The sequence below is a fragment of the Pseudophryne corroboree genome, chromosome 4 (assembly GCF_028390025.1).
Source record: "Pseudophryne corroboree isolate aPseCor3 chromosome 4, aPseCor3.hap2, whole genome shotgun sequence".
Classification (NCBI taxonomy): Eukaryota; Metazoa; Chordata; class Amphibia; order Anura; family Myobatrachidae; genus Pseudophryne; species Pseudophryne corroboree.
In genome coordinates this window covers 469384144-469395943 of record NC_086447.1, presented here as the reverse complement: position 1 = coordinate 469395943, position 11800 = coordinate 469384144, and the positions used below count along the sequence as shown (strand labels likewise).

Below are 11800 nucleotides of genomic sequence, written 5' to 3'. Positions count from 1 at the left end.
TAATCAGCAGAAGCTGCAGATGCCCCTAGGCATATCAAATGCCCTAGGCAATTGCCTAGTTTGCCTATAGCTATGGTCGGCTCTGTGAGAGGGAATAACAAAGCTCCCAGCTCACACTGATATGTGGTATTATTATTATATAGAGGAGAGGGGACTATACAGTGATATATGAGGGGGAATAACACAGCTCCCAGTTCACACTGATATGTGGTATTATTACTATTATATAGAGGAGAGGGGACTATACAGTGATATATGAGGGGGAATAACAGCTCCCAGCTCACACTGATATGTGGTATTATTCATATATAAAGGAGAGGGACAGTACAGTGATATATGAGAGGGAATAACACAGCTCCCAGCTCACACTGATATGTGGTATTATTATTATTATTATTATTATTATTATTATGATATAGAGGAAAGGGGACTATACAGTGATATATGAAGGGGAATAACACAGCTCCCAGCTCACACTGATATGTGGTATTATTATTATTATTATTATTATTATTATATAGAGGAGAGGGGACTATACAGTGATATATGAGGGGGAATAACACAGCTCCCCGCTCACATTGATATGTGGTTCAGTTTTAAAAGTTATCACATGCAATAAGATTTATCCTGAAATTTGAAACTTGGTGACAGCAAAGAGGTGTCAAGTATCAGGAAGAAAACTATAAAGTAAATTTATGATAAAACGTTTGAACTCTATTGTTGATTTTTCTAATAATCCTTTCAAACTTGCATATAAGACTTTTTCTTGCGGTCCACACAATCCTAGACCTTAATTATTCGGCCCAGATGGGATTTTGAGTTTGACATGCCTGCTGTAGATCGTAGATTGACAGGATGGCTGTAGGTTGTTTTTAGCCAGCAGAACTGCATATTTGGAATTTTCCCAACTAAAGGCCTAATTCAGATATTGATGCAGAGCACATCGGTGCTGCATCTTTGGATGCAGCAGTGATGTGTAAAAAAAGGCATCTGTAGGAAAGAAAACGCCTCCTGTCAGCATCTACGATCTGAGTGCTGCTTCCGAAGATGCAGCTTCGGATCACTGATGGTTGCGATCTTGGTTGCATCGGTCATTTTAGAAAGCCGAGGCTAACTCAGAATGTCTGACGGAACTGACGCAGACCCTGGCCTCAGCCCTCCCAGAAAACAGGAGTCCAGTCTCCATTTTCAGCAATGTGTACGAGCCTGCCCCCTAACGCTGGCAGCCTGTCAATCATTCTACGGTTTTAGGGGCACTGCATGGGATAGTGCAGGGCCTGTTCTTCACCCACCATCATCGGAGATGTCCAAAGGCTGCTGGAGGGAAACTGGCCAGGACATATGAACATACATGTGAAATTGTATGTAACATATGCCCTGACTTCCTTGCCCGGGAATCAGCAGCCAACGCAGCATGCCACACACTGCTCAGCCTGTCAATCATCATTTAGCCCACCCCTGGACTCCCATTGGCTGGTTCCACATGAGTCCGGGGACAAGCTAAAGGATGATTGACAGGCTGGGCAGCGTTAGGCATGCTGCGGCAGCCTCTGATTCCCAGGAAAGGAAGCCAGGACATGTTACATACAACTTCACATGTATGTCCTGTCTAGATCCCCCATGCATGCTTTGAACCAGTGCCGTAACTAGACATTTTAGTGCTGTGTGCAAGAAACAGCATCGGCGCGCCCCCTCCAAATATAAAACAGGGCCAATGCACGCCGTAGGCGCGCGCCAAAAATATACAGCTGTGGCTTCATGGGGAATGGGTGTAACCACATAGCTCCCTTTTACACAGTATGGCAGGTAGAGTCCCCTTTTACACATTAGGCACGTAGACTTCCCCTTTTACACAGTACGGCACGTAGAGTCCCCCCTTTACACATTACGGCAGGCAGAGTCCCCCTTTTACACAGTACAGCAGATAGAGTCCCCTTTTACACATTAGGCAGAGTCCCCTTTTACACATGAGGCAGAGTCCCCCTTTTACACATTACGGCAGGCGGAGTCCCCCTTTTACACAGTACGGCAGGTAGAGTCCCCTTTTACACATTAGGCACGTAGAGTCCCCCTTTTACACATTAAGGCAGCAGAGTCTCCTCTTTTTACACATTAGGCAGCAGAGTCCCCCTTTGTTATATATTACAGCAACAGAGCCCCCTTTTTCACATTAGGCAGGGAGAGTGTGTTTGTATGTCACATTAGGCGGGGAGAGTGTGTGTGTTTATGTGTGTGTGTCACATTGGCGTGGAGAGTGTGTGTGTGTGTGTGTGTGTGTGTGTCACATTAGACGTGGAGAGTGTGTGTGTGTGTGTGTGTGTGTGTGTGTGAGACATTAGGCAGGGAGAGTGCAAGTGTGTGTGTGTGTGTTGTCACCTGTGGGGGCGATCCGGCAACCTGACAGGCGAAGACACTGTTCTACAGAAGCTCCCACTCCTACTCCATTGCTGATGCGGCGCTGGCGTCATCAGCAGAGGCGGGTCAAACGGCAGCAGGGCCTGCAGGCGGCTTCAGTGGCACTCCCTCTCCTCCCCCTTTGCAGCGGTGGCGGGTCTCACAGCAGCGGCGGCTCCTATACGGCAACAGGCGGCTCAGTAGTGCTCCCTCTCCTCGTCCTTTGCAGCGGCGGCAGGTCTCACAGAAGGAATTAGCTAAGGGCCTTATAACAAGAGAGTGATGTAGTGCCACTCTACAGCAGCAGCTGTGAACCCCCTGAGCCCTTCTACAAATGGTGTGTGAACTGGTTGTATTGTCATGCAGATTGTCCTATTATCACCTCGTTTACAGACTATCCTATCACTGCCCCTTCCCATAAAGCGGAGTGATACACTGGCATAGTCAGAATGAGCTATGGTTCGTGAGTTCTGTTGCTTTCAGAGCAACACATATAGAAAAGGAGATATGGGAAATGAATGCTGCCACTTGTAGGTTGACTTATATAAAAGGGAACCATCAGCAATTGGCTGTTCATCTCCAGGTTGGGGCGACACAAGGGAGCCTGGATACAATCCTCCACATGATGTTGACACAGATGTGATAAGTATCAGTAATATGCACAATGAAATTTGTCTCTCCCATGATGAGACAGAATGGATAATAGTCAGAGCTTTTAAGACATTAGTGGACCAAGAGCAAAGATCACATTCATTGACCTTTTGCTCCCTTGCAAAACACATGGGTGCTGATGCCGAGTCTTAATGTATTTATATCCAAATTCACAGAAGTAAAATGTGTTCATTAACAAAACAAAATTGTATACATAAATAAGGTTGCAAACATCGCAAGACATGTGCGGGTCTGCATCAATAGCGTCAGGTTTATGTAAAAAACATTTACCATTTTAAAACAACAGCAGCAGGGCCTGCAGGCGGCTTCAGTGGCGCTCCCTCTCCTCCTCCTTTGCAGCAGCGGCGGGTCTCACAGGAGGAATTAGCTGAGGTAGCGGCGGCTCCTATACGGTAACAGGCGGCTCAGTAGCGCTCCCTCTCCTCCTCCTTTGCAGCGGCGTCAGGTCTCACAGAAGGAATTAGCTAAGGGCCTTAGCTAATTCCTCCTGTGAGACCTGCTGCCGCTGCAAAGAAGGAGGGGAGGGAGCGCTACTGTTGCCGTATAGGAGCCGCCGCTGCCTCAGCTAATTCCTCCTGTGAGACCTGCTGCCTCTCCTTTGCAGCGGCAGTGGGTCTCACAGGAGGAATTAGCTGAGGCAGCGGCGGCTCCTTTACAGCAACAGGCGGCTCCCTCTCCCTCCCGCTCCCTCTCCTTTGCAGCGGCGGCGGGTGTCACAGGAGGAGTTTCCGCACGGGGGACTGTGCTGTGTCCTGCGCCACCGCTCCCCATCCCTTACAGAGGCGGCGGCGCCGGCGGACAGCATAACTAAAATGCTCGTACAGTACATGGGGGTGTGTTGCCTGATGGTGCGCCTTCAGTGCAGTTGCGCTGTGGGCAAGGCACCATCGACACACACCTAGTTACGGCCCTGGTTTGAACACACAATTCCAAACTCACAGATTTATGCCAAACAAAAATGGAGATCATTCTAGGGATGACCATCAACGGTTTTAACTATCGATGGTTGATGGTGTATTTACCAACAGGGTAAAACAGTAAATTATTAAACCATCAATAGTTCAGGTCTGGCAAGGCGCAAAATAACAGAGACTGAGGTCGTACTGTACATGCACATTACTGAAAAGCAATGGAATTTCACTTGCCAGAATTACATACTGTATACTGCTTATACACTGCAGCTAGATACAGCTACAAAGTATATAGCGATTTACCCATATACAGTAAATGAAATGTTAATCTTGGGACTACAAATAAATATTAAGTATAGCAAATGAAAAAAATACAAATTTCCTCTATTCATGACTGAAGGTTGATTGTTTACTACCTGCATTAAACTAAAATAATACCAGTGAAGCAAAAAATAAAATAAAATAACAACATCAAGATACCTGGAACAGCACAATCAACTTGGTCACTCAGCCTGATTACATTACTAAAGCAGACCTCTTTGTGCTGAAAAGAGACGCCTTCCTTAGGTGAACAGCTAGGAGGCTCTCTTCCTGCACATTCCCTCTGTACCTTATACACAGACCACAGCTCTCTCTTCTCTCACTGCCGAGAAGGGCTGAAATTCGTACCACTTCCAGCTTTTACTGATGCATACTTATAAAGACCTCTTTAATGTACTGAAAACCTTTAACTTTGTGGATAATGTAATGTGCAACATAATTAATTCACCAGTCTCTTTCTAAAGATGTAAAGAAGAAGCAGGAGCTTTATTTGTTTGCTGTACCCCTCTGCCTACTCCAAAAAGAGAAAGGTAGGTACAGTATGTGCTCTGGAATCTTTGGACACATTGTACAGTATTTGTACAATGTCTTTTCAGTTTAGTATGTGGGAATACTTGTTATTCAATATCTATATTATATAGTACAATACTATATCATATTATATTATATTGTATAATACCTATTTTAAAGTTGTTCACATAACATATCCAAGCATAATATATCTTTGTGGAATATTTGTATAACGATTTTGTAAAGTTCTTGAATTAAGTTGCAGAACATGAAAATGATTTTCTTGTCAGTTCTTGTTAGATCTATCATAAATTGAGTAACCCTAACTTACAGTATATGTTCTAAGTACTGTAATATATTTTTTTATTGCTACTTGAAAAATACAAGGTTATAGTGTGTTATAGTGTGATCATCTTACATTTGCTTAATGAACAGATCGTAGTTTGTATGCCTTAAAAATTAATTCTGCAGCAGTCTAATTTGTGAAAATATATATTTTACATGCCATTGTTGAATTATTTTGTTATCTAAAATAATATGTAATATGAATTGATTTGTCTTTTTTTAGCGATGAGCAGATAAAGTTCAAAATTGCACAAAATATATATATTTTTACAGAAAGATAAGGCAAAACAAAAACAATATCTTTCATAAGCTGTATGAATCCCAGCACAAACATTCTACAGCTTATCATTGTTACTAAAAATAAAGTAAGTACGGTACTGCAGGTTTCTGAGTTGATGTTTGTCATTGAATCATCACAGTCCTCTGTTCTTGCTACAGTGAATAAAGATTATGACCTTGCAGTCTTTTCAAGTGGTTGAACTGACAATGGTGTTTTTCTAGCAATGTCCTAATTTAACAAATTAACATGAAATTGTTTTAGAAAAGGGTAGTGCTAAATATAGTAACTGTTTCTTTCCTGGCCATAAATGCAACTTACATAATTAACAGTCATACTATAGCACATTTTAGATGATCATTCCACAAGATTGCTACATGGGCTACAATAATACTCTCATTATAGTGAATATCATTAAATCAATACATTAAATTTACTTTTTATTGAACTGATGATATATTTGGTGGACATTGAGGTTACAGTGAAAAAGTGGCATAAAAATACTGTATAGAAAACTGAATTATTTTATGTTATGATCTCAGTTTCACTGTTGATAGGTAAATGAAGTAGTAGTGTGGCAGTCCAAACGCTTATTAACTGGAGGAGATGGTCTACTCAAAGAGCCTAGTTAAGCCAGAAACAGTCTGGAAATGACTAAAGCACCAAGGGGCAGCTGTAACCTGAAAAGGAAGCAAGGACGGCCATCGGTGGGTTTGTCAGCGATGGTCACCATCAGGGCCATTGAGATCAGGGGGAGCATGTACCAATTACCTGGACTTGTTGGAGGGACCCAGCAGGAGTCCAGGCCTGCCCCCCCCTACCTGTCTCTCCTCTCTCCACCACCCAGCACAGCTACAGTGGGGCCAGAGTGTCTGCTGCCACTGAGAAGCAGCGGCAGCCTCTTCTTGTGCAGGGGGTGGAAGATTTCTCACTGATCGTGCACCCCTCTGCATTTGCCAATGGCTGAGGGGCTCACAGCACCCCCTTGTTCATTGCGCATTGCCATATATAATTATTCCAATTTTTATCCCCTAAGGGAGAGTGATCATGGGTCCTGCAATTAGACCATGCCCCCACAATAATTGCCAGGGCCCCAGACAGCTCTCTACAATACTGTTCACCATTGATGGTGCCATCAGTGAGTAACATCGATGGCATGAACCCATTGACGGTGAACTATTAATGGTTTGCATCCATTGATGGACATATCTGCTGGGGAGCATAGCAAGACAATTATGTTCAGGTGTGGGGCTTAAGGTGCATACACACAGTGAGATATTGGCTATGTCCGATTTTGACTTTGCGATTTCCCCCTGAAATCCCTGGAGCCCTGAACTTCACACTGATATTGACTATTTTAACTTGAGCTTTTGACAAAGTACCAATTTTGACTATACTATATAAGAGATTGTACACCATATAGTCAAGATTGACTTGCCTGCACAGTCTATCTTTTCTTGCGATACCGACCCCACGGTAGCGCGCATCGATATCGCAAGCTGTATATACACGATGTGATTTGTACTAATTTTCCTTATGATTTTGACTATATAGTCAAAATCGTAAGGTTACATTGCACCATGTGTATGCACCTTTAGTGATATAGGGCTAAGCTCTGTGCTTGGGGGAAAGACAATATCATTGACAGAAAGCCATGGATAGTAGAGAAACATCTGATTTAAGTCTTCCATGGCAAAACCATCAACGATCGATGGGAAGCCACTGCTGGTTGTTGTTAAGGAAGGAAGGTGTCTACATTTATTACATTATTATTATTATTATTATTATTATTATTATTATTACTACTACTACTATTATTATTGCATAAGGAAACTAGATTACATGAAGTAAAGTTTTGTAATGTTGAGTCTGCCTATTTTAAGATGTTGTCCATATTAAAATCACATGCAGCAGTATATTTACTAATCATCAGTATATAGTAGGTTTTTTTTAACAGGTTTGAGATTCATTGATTTAGTGAAAATTCACCAAATATACAGCCTTTAGAACACAAGAGATCATTGGCTCACCATCGATGTTCTTTTCAGAAGAAGTAAAGAAGCCCGAAAATACTATGTGGTGGGATAGGAACCTGCTGCAAAGCTGACAGCAAACCCTTCCAAATAATAGACTTGCCTCTTGCAGGCAAGTTTGTTTTAAGAGTTGCACAGATCAGTATGTATGTGCAGGCTTAGCTGTGTTTACATTGTAACACGAGTAAACAAATAAATCCTACTCCAAAATGATAACCAGCCTCTGAGCATAAGCTGGCATTGAAAAAAAGTAGGCCCCCCCCCCCATTCCTCTTACCCCCCCTTCCCCTTCCAACCCCTCATAGTTTACAATACCAGCCAAGGCTTAAAGGCGCAGGAATAGTTATCAGTTTGGAGGGGAATTCACGCCATGCTATTCCTAGTTTTACTCCTTTCAACACTGTAAACACAGCTAAACTTGCATAGATCATACAGATCTGTGCAGTGTGCTTATTGATGATGGATTTTCACTGGATTTGCGGCAGTTATGCAGCAGGATTGGGGCTTCAAATCCAATGAGTTCTGATGGCGGATCTTAAATTACTCAAAACTGATGCATAGTTAATACTTTTATAATTTAGACACTAAACTGCTGTCAATTGCTGTCTGATTTGACAGCAAACCTGACGCTTAGTGATTTTACACTCAGTAGTACTTGTTTCTAGTACTATGTATTTTTGGGATCAGTACGAAATCCCGCTGGACGGTATCCCGGCGTCGAAATACCGACACCGGAATCCTGACCAGCACAATCCCGACAGGGGTGGCGAGCTGCGGGCACGCTGCCTCGCTACGCTCGGCACACTATTTTATTCTCCCTCTATGGGTGGCGTGGAAACCCACGAAGGGAGAATATGTCGGGATTGTGCTGGCCGGGATTCTGGTGTCGGTATTTCGACCGCCGGGATTCCGTCCGGCGGGATCTTGACCGCATCCCATATTTTTGGTCTGTTCCACTGTTTTCTATGCATGCTTATTACTGCTAGAGGAGGGATCTGATCTAGCTGCTAGAAATGAATGCTGGCTTCTAAATTGACCAACACATGGCCAGCCAATCAGGAGCCAGCTGATATTTCTATCTTCCTGCAGAGATCTTGTGCTCCCTGCTTAGTGTAAGCTTAAGGACCCTGCTAAGTTGAATAAACATTTCTGGGGGTCTAGGGAAGGATCCCAGGTTTAAACATTTCCAAAAATTGAACCAGGTTTATTATAGTAATCTTAGTCATAGCAATAAATGTTCAGTATCTGCTTTGATAACTACAGTAGCAATGGACTGACATACTGTAGATTTAATATTTAAAATAAAAAAAATATAATTGCCTTTTTCCTTCTGATCAACATTTATATTGTATTCCCAGACAGTACTTCAGGGATTTATTCATATTTATTGGAAGTAGAAAACAATTGTAAGGTGTGATGAGAGGTGGGAATCGGGCTTTCTTAAGAAAGCTTAAATCTGTCTAGGATCCTCTATTGCTGGTCACAGGGGAATCATCATCATGATTTTTAATATCCATTTTTGATACTCTGAGCGGCTGTGACATTTGTTTTGTAGCCTGTTACCTGATGATTATTTCTGGGTATGTGTTGGTGTACATGTTATATGCTAATGTCTGCAATATATTTCAGCTCTGTATGTACCATTTGTTCATACAGTAACTATTGTGTTTTACTCCACTTTGATTGTCCCCACATAATAAGGTCAAGCATTTCTGTAACAGTCTTTAATTAAAGTTGTGCTAAATTATCAATTTGCTGTCTACAGTACTTGCAATATTGTACCCACAACAAAACAGAATCTGAGGGCAGAGGCAGTACGGGGGTCATCGCGCAAGTTCAAAAAGGAAGCATGGCCTCATAGGAAGGGTGTGGTCTCGCTGGAAGCCTATGTTTACTACCATCTGGTGTATGGCCTCGCTGGGAGGGGGCATTACCTTGGAGACTCTGGCTGCACTTGCACTGTCGGCTCCTTCTCTATGACAGAAGCTAGGTGCTGCACAAGAATGTCACAGTGCAGCCCCCTGGCTCCTTGTCACTGGGGAGGAACCTGCATTATGGTGTCACCCATGGAAGGGTGAAATCCGGGTGTGGTACACATCAGGGAGGTGCAGTGAGCTAAATGGCTCAGGAGGCACTAGCTAGCACCAGAGCCAGATTTACACACAAAATATGAGCCAAAGGGTACATGTGGGTATTATACACAGGTGCAGCAGTATAAACTCCTGGAAATTTAGTGAGTTTTGATCACAGATGTGCGGAAAAGATAAGCAGGACATAGACTTTTTACTCCAGAGTTTTGGCTATAAAAATGATTAGAATAATGCAAAGAAGATATTTCAAACATATTCTTTGTATTTTTCATATACTTTATACAATAAAAACTCTGGTACAAATGTAAGTATGACAGGAAAGGCTCTGCTTCACCTGCCTCAGCCCACCACACGTCACTGGTACACATTCCCCGTGCACCCCTTGAGATGCATCTGTCTGGGGGTGCTGCATCCAAGTCTACTGGGGCTATTTATCTGTCTGTAGTTACCAGGGCTAGACTGCCCATCTGGCACTTCTGTCAAATTCCAGAATGACTGATGGGCTGGGCCGGCCACGCAGAGAGACTGGGGCTGGCCGAGCAGCTCAGTCTCCTGCAACACAGCTCATCTTTCTGGCTCACATAAACAGGTGCTTGCTGAGTGGCTCCATCTCCTGGCACTCTGATTGGTCACCCAGCATAGAGAGATGGTAGCATGACACGAGGCTAGGGCCCCATGACCAGCGGCATGCCCATGTGAGCTGTGACCACACCCCCTTTTTGTGCATGTCTGTGATATGTGCGCACAATAAAACTGTAAACTGGAAAGAAATTTCAGCAATGGTGCACAATAAAAGTCCCCCACAATGCAGCTATAGTTGTGTATAGGAGTAAGCATTCAATTTACTCAAGAATACATAAGAAAAGAAGTATTACAAAACTAATAAGCACTAGGAAGAATAACACGTTCAACCCTATATGGTGATAGATCACACCTCAAACCACAACCGCTTTATGAGTAGAAACCAGGTTTACTTGAAGGAAATTTAGGTATGGAGAAACTCCTCTTTGTTCATACAATTCCACAATATTACATGTAAAAGAAAAAAAAACATATAATAATGCAGACCATCATTATAGAATGAATTTTTAATTCACGATGTCCACTTACAAACAAGTGATTGGTATCAGCATAATGGTTATCTCACAATGGCAAAGCAGCATAGGTCTGGTGTAGTAGTTCAGATGGCAGGGAACACCTTTTCATATATAAGATGTAGTGACCACACCCGGCGCTACCTATTCACCCAAATGAACAATTCTCCTTAACAGCTTACTTTTTCGGTAACAATCGTGTTTACAATTGATGTCGCATAAGTCTTATTTCAAAGAAGACTCATGTCTGAAAAATTAAGACACACAGAACATAGTGCAACCAATTTTGGTAATAAACAGATAAAGAATTTATTTGTTCAACTCACATAAATATGAGTCAATATAGCATATCATCCACCAGATGGCGTTGGTCCTTAGTTCTCACAGGAACTTCAATGCAATATTGCAAAAACCTCCACTAGATGGTATGGGACATCAATCCCCGCAGATATACTGCAAACTCAGGTTCTTGCTATCTGGAAACCCGTTCACGACGTAGTTACAGCTGGCTCTGTTTGGAATCTGGTCTCCAGTATTGATCCCAGATGGGTGATATATGCTTTTAATTATTTGTTTTATGTAAGTGTGTTTTTGTCAGAATAAAACTCTTTTATGGTTAAGCCGTACTGCACCATATATCTATCTTTCTGAGTTTCCAGTATATCTGCGGGGATTGATGTCCCATACCATCTAGTAGAGGTTTTTGCAATATTGCATTGAAGTTCCTGTGAGAACTAAGGACCAACGCCATCTGGTGGATGATATGCTATATTGACTCATATTTATGTGAGTTGAACAAATAAATTCTTTATCTGTTTATTACCAAAATTGGTTGCACTATGTTCTGTGTGTCTTAATTTTTCAGACATGAGTCTTCTTTGAAATAAGACTTATACGACATCAATTGTAAACACGATTGTTACCGAAAAAGTAAGCTGTTAAGGAGAATTGTTCATTTGGGTGAATAGGTAGCGCCGGGTGTGGTCACTACATCTTGTGTCTGGTTCTTGTTTGGGGTCTTGGTGAAGGCTCATTTGTACCACATAGGCTGCCACTATACACATTTTAGCGCAGACCAAACCACACTATTTTGTTTTGTTTGAGACCTTTTCATATATATTCCAGAACATTGTGAAGGATACCATAAAAAAAC

The 11800-nt window shown here is 42.4% G+C and overlaps 1 protein-coding gene across 1 annotated transcript in view; it reads left to right on the top strand.

The window, feature by feature from the left end:
• Nucleotides 1–4594: 4594 nt before the first annotated feature.
• MCHR2 (melanin concentrating hormone receptor 2) overlaps nucleotides 4595–11800 on the top strand; it is a 516813-nt gene continuing 509607 nt past the window's right edge. Inside the window, exon 1 of the mRNA XM_063919680.1 lies at nucleotides 4595–4828. The gene's annotated coding sequence lies outside the window, so the exon portion shown is untranslated. The remainder of the gene's footprint in view (nucleotides 4829–11800) is intronic.